Source organism: Balaenoptera musculus, chromosome X (genome assembly GCF_009873245.2).
Source record: "Balaenoptera musculus isolate JJ_BM4_2016_0621 chromosome X, mBalMus1.pri.v3, whole genome shotgun sequence".
Classification (NCBI taxonomy): Eukaryota; Metazoa; Chordata; class Mammalia; order Artiodactyla; family Balaenopteridae; genus Balaenoptera; species Balaenoptera musculus.
Genome location: NC_045806.1, coordinates 99,112,563 through 99,121,429, shown reverse-complemented (window position 1 = coordinate 99,121,429; position 8,867 = coordinate 99,112,563). Strand labels below are relative to the sequence as shown.

Sequence of the window (8,867 nt, the reverse complement as noted above, 5' to 3'; positions counted from 1 at the left end):
AATACTACTGGGGACCTTGTGGAGTAGCTGTGAGGGTTAAGTGAGTAAATAATTCAGCGCTGGGTTCTAAGCAGACGCTCGGTAAAGTGCTGAAGTGCCGTATTTGTTATTTTATTCTTCCTCTTTCTTAATCGTGTGTACCTCCCGTAGGGAGGGCAGAGATGAAGCGCTCGTCGCATCCGAAGAGTGATGAACAGTTGTGTGACAGCCTGGGTCAGGCTGACTTCGAGGTGCGCGCCCCACCGAGGGGAAGCGGCTTGAGGGCACACCTTGTGCCCGGGCCCCCTGTGACTAAGAGGGGTCGCGACAACTGCAGGCAGGAGCACCGGGGGGCCTCCTCTTGGCGGGCGCACTGTGTCCCTGGATACTTACTTGACAGTTTTCACCTCTTCTGCCCTCTGGGCACTAGAAGCCAAGTGTGCTCAACTCCGAGCGTCCCGGTTTCGGAGGCGTGAGGGCCACTGGGCGGTCACCCCGCCTCCGGGCCCCTCCTCGCCACGCCTCGGCTGCAGCGGAGTTGTGCTCGGACCCTACACACGGTCCTAGCCCCAGCTCCCCCGCCTCCCGCGCAGGCGCCGCCGGGGCCGCCCCCGCCGCCATGTTTCCCCCGCCCGCGCGCTCCCTCCCTCTCCCCTCCTCAACTGGGCTCCCGCCCCCCCGCCCCCCGGTGAGGTCAGGCGGAGGCTCTGCCGCTGCGGCCGCAGCAGCTCCGCTCCTGTTCCGGGCAAGCGTGGGACGGGGGCTTTTGAAATAAGTGGAGCGGCGTTCGGGTTAGGGTCCGTGCTCTCCGCCTGCAGGAGAGCGAGGCGAAGTGACCGGGGCGAGCAGGGGGTGCGGAGGATTGGGGGCCGGTGCCTCACAGCCGGACAGAGCGCCGGCTGCGCCGCGCGACTAGCTCTTTGGCCCTCGGAGCGCAGCAGGCGGCGAACGGGCAGCGGGACGCCGGGACGCGGCAAACAAGGTGAGGCAGGGTCCTGAAGTCGCAGCGGCTCCATCAGCCGCCTCCGCGCCCCTGGGACCCGGCGGGGCCAGGCGGCGCGCGGTAAGGAGTTGCGGTCCGCACCAGGGGCAGAGGGACGGGGAACTACCTTCGCTCTTTGCACGTCCCCTCACCCCCCAACCCATTTTGTCTCGCTTGCCGCTGTGCGCCCTCATCCCTGCACCTTCTCATCCCTACCTCCCGGACTCGCCGGCTCCGCCAGTTGCCTGGGTTCTTTGAGGACCACGGTACCTAGCTTTCCTTTGCTTCTTTGTTATCCCTCTAAGGTCTTCTCCTCCGGGCTGTCGCTGCCCTTGACGGTCTGGGGTCCCTCTGCCCGCCTCGGGCCCCACTGTCTCTTGCCTTCTAACACTTTCTGCTTTGTGCCTCCCAACCGTCCCTCCTCTAGAGTCTTCCAACTTGGTAGGCTCCGCTGCTGGCTCCCGAGTCAGGAGCACACTGCTCTCCTCCTCGAAGCTTCTAACTCTGCTTTGAACGTCTTCATCTCTAAAAGTCTTGGCTTCTTTGGATTAATCACAGTTGTCTAATGATTTTCTTGGAAGCTTACAGTCTATTACGGTGTACTGCAAGTGATGGGAATGATCCTCTAGCAAATACCAGCTGAGGAACTTGAAAGTTTCTTTCTAGTTTTCAGTAACTTAGTTCAAGAACCACAACCACTTAGAATGTATGTATGTATGTTTGTGTTTAATCCTAGCACATGGTCCTGAATCTGATTCTTCCCACGCTGCCAAGCAGGCCGGGGAGAGAGAGAGAGAGAGAGAGTGGGAGGGACTTTGATGCCTGGCTCCGTTTCTCCTGCAGACTGGGGTGTTCATCGTTTTAATGTAGTCAGAGGACTAGTGGTTTGGGCTAAAGTCACTCAAGTTAGCACAGGCTGGTTACTAAGCACGCTGAATGGGAACTGACAGACTCTGGAGTTTAAAGCTGTCTCTGTTGGGAGGGCCCCTGCCTTCGTTTTTGTTTTTGTTTTTTCTTTTAAAGAAGCCAGTTTCTTACTTCAGATCTCATATTTGTATATACCCTCAAGAAGCAGAATTTAAAAACCATGTCAAAGAGACGACTTTTCTGTGGATTGGGGATTAGTGCGCTGAAGCTGATTTCACACAGCACCAGCAATATCGCCTTCTCCCCATGCAGTTGCCCTGTTAGCTCCCATACTGAGGTTCGTTTACTCACTTCCATGCGCTAATTAGTGCGTGAAGAAAATTGAATGAAGAAGCTGAAAGTGGAGGCAGATACAGTGAACTAGCACATGCTGACCTTGGTGGCTGTGTTCTTGGAAATGGGCTATATCCAGTGTTCAAGTTTGAAAACTGAGAAAAATGAAATAATCCATTAAGCAGTTATGACATCATTTTACGTTTAAAAATATTAGCTCCCTTATCTGCAAGTTTTTATTAACATCCTTATACTTAACAGTGATAGAATTGTTTGCTTGATGTGTGACCAGGTGTTGCCATTGACATACTGTGTACTAATTGGCAATCATCTCAGAAGAAACCAAGTTGTGAATGAAGATGAGCGCTAAATTTCACTGTCCTGGGAGCACTTTTTTGGCAGTGAGACGAAGCATGTAGTTTCTGCTGCAACATCAAATGATGTGTTTTTAAAATAGATAAATAAGAGCCTCAAATTCCCAAGGCTTTTAATCTGCCATTTTTATAAGCACACTTTAAAAAAGGGTGGTATGACGGTATCGAGTTTAAGGTGATGTTCTCAGGAAAGTGGTTTTCACAAGAATATTGAAGTCTGTTGATCATCAGTTTAGTTATATGGCTTATATGGCTTACAGGTGATTTGTAGTTTCCCTCACTCATTTGGTAAATTTCTGACTTCACTTTAGTTCTTTTAAAAAATGGGATATAGTAGGGAGAGGGGATTTATACCAATAGGCCCACCCTTGTAAATCTGTAATTTTCTTGCCAACCCTTTCTGGAAAGATATACAAACTTGCCAACTGTTTCAAAGAAAAGAGTTTATGTTACTATGCCATTTTTTTTCCTTGTGTAATTATTACTGATACCAAGTCTAAGGTAACGTTGCCCTAGTATGAACTACTTATGTTTGCCAGAAAAAAAGATAAAGGTGGATATGAGTTTGTCTTAAGCATTTTGCTCTGAATCTTAGAATGTTACTCAAAATGTACTTAATAATCCACCTAGTACACCTAGAAGTTATCAAACTGGATATTTCTGATGTTAGTAAACATAATTGCAGTTTGCTGTCGAATTCTCTTCTTTTTCATTTCTTTACATTTTAAATTACTTTTCTTCATGTAATTTGACTTACATTAGTGGAATGAGACTAACCAATTTTCAAATTGTTTGATTATATTGATGTTTAATAAACTACTACCACCTCCTCAAAGTATTTTTTCTTAAATCCATTGGTTGAGTGATATATTTTTTTTGCCATGAACTAGCACAACAATTTGTCAGGTGTCACCAGATTTCAGAAAATGTAGAAAGAGTTTTGAAAAATGAACAGCTGTAGAGAAACATCTCAAAATTAGAACAAAAAGGCTTTCTCAAGTTACTGACATTCATAGCAATCAGCCTTTAAATATATTCTTCATTCATTTAGTAATTTATTTTATGAAATCTGTTGAGCACCTTCTATTTGCCAGGCCCTGTGTTACGCACAATGATAAACCTTAAGAGGCATGATCCTTGTTCTTCTAGAGTCTCACAGAGGTTATATTCCACCGAAGGATATAGACAATAAACAAGGAAACAAATGAAGACGATCCTTATAGATGGTAGTGACAACAATGATGGAAATACTGTGAGATGGAGAACTGGGACCGGCCTATTTAGTAAGGGTGCTCTGGAAAGCCCTCCCAGCAAAGGTGACCTTTGAACAGAGACGTGAAAGAAGAGAGATTGAGCTTACCTTGTCAGCTTACCTTGTCAAGAGCCGAGAGAAGAGTAAGAGTCAAGGCCTTGAGGCAGAAAAACAAACTTGAGATGTTTGAGGAACAGAAAACAAGTCAGCGTGGATGGAGCCTAGTGAGCTATGTGGGGGTGTGGTTAAAGGAGTTAAGGAGCCTGGAAAGAGGCAGATAATAGGTGATGCAGGGCCTGGAGATTCTGAGAAGTAATTTGAGTTTGGTTCTCAGAACAGCGGGAAGCCATTGAAGAGTCTTTGTTACCTACTTCTCTGTGGAAGGTCAATGACTGAAAAAAAAATTAGTGGGCGTAAAGAGAATTTGTTTTGCAGAGGACAAATAGAATACCTCGCTACTCAGTTGTTTACATTAAGACCTGAGAATGAAAATCTTTGATATGTATGCTGAATAAATATGTAATTCACTTCTTCCACTCTGCTTAGGTAAGGGGATAGGGGAGTGGGAACTCTGAGGTATGTTAAAAAGCAGTTGAGTTTCCACTGTCACATTGTCACCTGTGCCCTGAGGTATGTTGTCACCAGCCTCATTAAAGATCAGATCATCGTTCAACTTAAGAATTTGTTTTTCAAAGAATGATGTTTTATTTTCTCATAGAAATGTACTTTGGAAGGTTGGAAATCTCATTGCTTATGAAGGAATAACTTAGGTTTTAGAAACGGCCTTTGGGATTTTAAGAGGAGTTGGGGGACTTCCCTGGTGGCGCAGTGGTTAAGAATCTGCCTGCCAATGCCAGGGACACAGGTTCGAGCCTTGGTCCGGGAAGATCCCACATGCCGCAGAGCAACTAAGCCCGTGCACCACAACTACTGAGCCTGCGCTCTAGAGCCCGCGAGCCACAACTACTGAAGCCTATGTGCCACAACTACTGAAGCCTGCACGCCTAGAGCCCGTGCTCCGCAACAAGAGAAGCCACCGCAATGAGAAGCCCGCGCGCTGCAGCGAAGAGTAGCCCCCGCTCGCCGCAACTAGGGAAAGACCGTGCGCAGCGATGAAGACCCAATGCAGCCAAAAATAAATAAATAAATAAATAAATTGAAAAATTGAAAAAAAAAAAGAAGAGTTGGTCATTGCCTTCTCCAACATTTTCAAATTGCCATACCTTTATTTTTTGAGAGATTAGAGTTTTCTCTATTCCTTGAGGATTAAATGAATTTAGACTTGGCACTTACTTTGTTGCCCTGAGCCCTTGCTTGAAAGCAATCCAGCTTTGAGGTCTAATTGGCCCCAAATAGGAATGCAGATAGTCACTGACATTCCATAGGGATAAATCCTAATATTGTGAGGCAGAAACCTGCAAAATAACCTTCAGTGACTCCCGCAGGGTCTAATCCCAGCTCCTCAACTTAACACTCAAGGGTTCTCCATGATGTGACCCAGGCCTACTATCCCACTTGTCCTTATTATTCTCTTACACAAATCCTCTGTTGGTTTAAATGGATTTTTACCTAGTTTGGAACTTTTGTGCTTAGCATTATTCTTGGCGTAGAGTAGGCGCACAGTAACGGCTTTTTGAATGGATGCCATGCCATCATCTGTTTCAAAAGCCCTCCGTTTTTCTTTTTGTCCTTGCAAATCCCAATACTACTCAAGGAGCAGTTCGAATCTTATGTCCTATTACACCGCCCCCCACTGCCCTGATCTCCTCCTCTGGATGTGAACAGCAGTCACACAAACTTGCCATGCATGTCATAATTATGTTTATTTGATGCCGGGCCATTTCCCCACCGGTCTCTGGCTGCATGAAGGCAACCTGGACCTTGTCTGGTTCGCTCGTCGTTGTCTCCTGAGCACCTGGCGCATGGTATGTCCTCTATAAATAGTTGTTGAATAACGAATAAATGCTGCCTTGTGCTGTTTCCCCTATTGTTTTGGATACTTAAATTGTTTAGTACTGTTTTACTTTTCACATGCTTGTCTGGTGTCATCAAGCAGTTTCTGAGAGAAGTCATAGAGCATAGTTGTTAAGAGCACAGTAGTGGAGCTAGGCTGCCTGGGTTGCAGTTCGGGCCAGGAGACTTACTAGCTGGGGTATACTGGGTGAGTTAGTAAATCTCTCTGTACCTCATAGTTTTCATCTGTAAAATAGGAATAAGAGAACTTCGATCTTAGAGTACTTAGAAGGACTGAATGAGTTAGGTACATCTAAAATTTGTTGTTTGCAATTTTTAATTTAAAAAGGTGTGATAAAACTTTTATTTGGTAAGTTAGGTGCCAAAACTCAGATGCTGACAAAATTTGACTTGAACTGATGGGAATGTATTTTATAGCCTTTATTCTACTTAATGTTATTATTTATTTGGTTTTGTTGTAAAATTAGTAATGTGTTTATGGGGCAGTGCCTCAGACCATACTGGGGTATTACATAATGTATAGTACATGCAGGTTACTGCCTACCTAAAAGTCTGGACGTTTTTGGATTTGGAAACATGTCTGGCACCAAGGTTTTCAGATAAGGGATTGTATACCTTACATAAAAGTGCTTAAATCAGGGCCTTGCACATAGTAAGTCGTTGCTGTTGGTAGTGATTAGGGAGGTAAATATGCTATATTGTCCTTCCCAGTACCTCGCTTGTAATGGTTACCATGTAAATACATGCTGATTTATTCATGCAACAACTCTGGATAGAGGGCCGGCCGTATGAGCCTCATTTTATCATAGGAAAACAGATACGGCCGGGTCACATGATTGAAATGAGCCGAGACCCCAGTCTTTCAATACTCTTTCATCTAGGACCAGTAAAAGTATTTATTTTTTGTTTTTCTTTTGTTATTTAAAACAAAGCATACTTTTTTTAGGGCAAGTCTTTTTGGGGGAGGGGCTCGCGGAGAGGATGCAGTTAAGAATTTAATATGATTAGACACTTATTCTTGGCAGTTGTTAAACATTTCTTGAACTCCTCATGTATATAGAAATCTGTATTAAAAACCAGAGAAAGGTATAAAACAAATGAGGCATGGTTCCTGGACTTCAGTAGTTTCAGCATCATGCATTGGGTACACAGGAACACGGGTATCCATTACAATTCCTTATTTTCCTCTGTAAGTTTGAAATCATTAATATTAAAAATGTACAAAGGAAAGCACAAGAGTCAGTTGAAAACTCGTCTTAGTGTTCGCTAAATGGAATTGGTTTTTAATCACCCTAACCTCCCCCTACCCCCTGCAATATTATCTCTATATGACATCCTGGCAGCCTTTTCCTTCCAACTAAGCTAAGCAAAGTATGGTTTTTATTGTTCTCCCTTATCAATATTTGTAAATCATAATTGGTATATTTTCTTTGTCCTTTTTCTTTTGTGGTTTTCTTTTGTAATTATGTGTCTCAAAAGGTTTTTCTGGAATGTTCTTGAAGTTGAAAACTAGTCCTTGAAGCCATTCTGCCAATTCGTTCCACAAATACTTATGAAGTACCTATTATATTCCTGGCATTGCATTAGTTCAAACAAATAGAATCTCTGTCCAGTGCTCTTTCTCTCAAACTGGAGCACACTGGGTATACTGGATGAGCAGGGTGGTGACATGATAATGTGTACTAGGAGTTACAAAATAAAGCAGCTTGTGTTTTCTTGAAGCATTTATTTTACGCAAACATTGAGAAGAACATTCAGTGGTAGCTAATTTTAAATAAATAACAATATTTAAATTCAAATACATTGTGCTTCAGAATGCAGTATTCATAATGAAAATTTGAGGTAAAACCCAGTGCTTCAGAGAAAGTCTGCCTGCAAGGGCAGCTGTGGTAACCCTGGGGTGACCCTTTGAAAAACACTGAGGCCACACTGTGCTGTTTGAGTCTGTTCCTTTAGTCAAATACTCATATATTTTCATAGCCTTAAAACCCCTAATGGCCTACAGCAAAGGCAATAGACATCCATTTTCCACCCCTATGTTGCATAATTTCTTTTAGTTCAAGAGAGCACTCTGGTTGTTTGATAACGATCTGAATCTTAAAATGTGTTGCGTGCTGGCTGAGGTCTTCATGTTGCGGGGTGGTAGCTAAGACTGACAGTGAAGGGCCTGCCAAGGGACTGCTGTCTTCAGAAGAGAGGTTGTTAGAACATAATGACCATGAACTTAAAGCAGCACAATCGATGGGGTCAAAGCTTTGCCCCATTCTATGCACACTTGCTTGTGTCACTGACTGAAGTTAACTTTTGCTAACTTTGAAGCTGCTTTCGTTTATAACGCATTCACTATACGAGCTGCTTTGTCAGTTGCTGGCTACTGAAATATTTAATAGTAGAGGAAAGTTATCAAGCCTCATGTGCTCGGAGGTTGATAAAAGCTTTCTAGAGTTTGAGGTGGTTTTGAAAAGGGGCAAGCAGCACATCAGAGGTATGCCTGTTGCAAAGCAGTGAATTGCTTTCCTCCAAATGAGAAAGATGAAGAGAAAGGCAAGTGAAGAAAGGGGGTGTAAGTAAATGGAGTAAGTCAAACACGAAATCTTTCAACTGGTTTTTATTATTGCCGTCCCACCTTTATTATTGCTGTCCCACTCCAGACACAGTTCCCAGGGCCTGACCTTGTTGTAACGTTTTACTGCCCAAAGATCATAGGGACATGGGTATAGAGGGGTGATTAAGGAATGGTTTTTATATTCTATGTGTGACGTGCTTTTATAGTCTATTCAGTAAAAAGGGATAAGACAGTGGTAGAGTTTTGCTTCGTGGTCCCACTTATTTCTAAAGAATGCTTCATTTCAACGAAGTTTTCTGTTCCACTCTTGTATGTTTCTCAGTGGGAAGGCTGTATAGAGTTCAGTGGCTAAGATCTTCGGCCCTGGAATCTCAGGCTTGGGTTCAAATCCCAACTCTGCCTCTTGTTGGCAGTGTAATTTTGGGCAACTCCCTTCACCTCTCTGAGCCTTGTTGCCCCCTCTGTAAACAACCTCGTCTGTTGGTTTTAAGGATTAAATGAAATAATGCATATAAAGTGCTAAGCACAGTTCAAGCCACA

General features: G+C 44.1%; 1 protein-coding gene across 2 annotated transcripts in view; it reads left to right on the top strand.

Moving 5' to 3' along the window:
- The first annotated feature begins 685 nt into the window (after positions 1-685).
- The window catches only part of KLHL13 (kelch like family member 13), a 192,003-nt gene continuing 183,821 nt past the window's right edge, over positions 686-8,867 (top strand). The window contains exon 1 of one of the 2 annotated variants that reach the window (XM_036839087.1): positions 686-961. The gene's annotated coding sequence lies outside the window, so the exon portion shown is untranslated. The remainder of the gene's footprint in view (positions 962-8,867) is intronic. The other variant, XM_036839084.1, reaches the window with a different exon arrangement.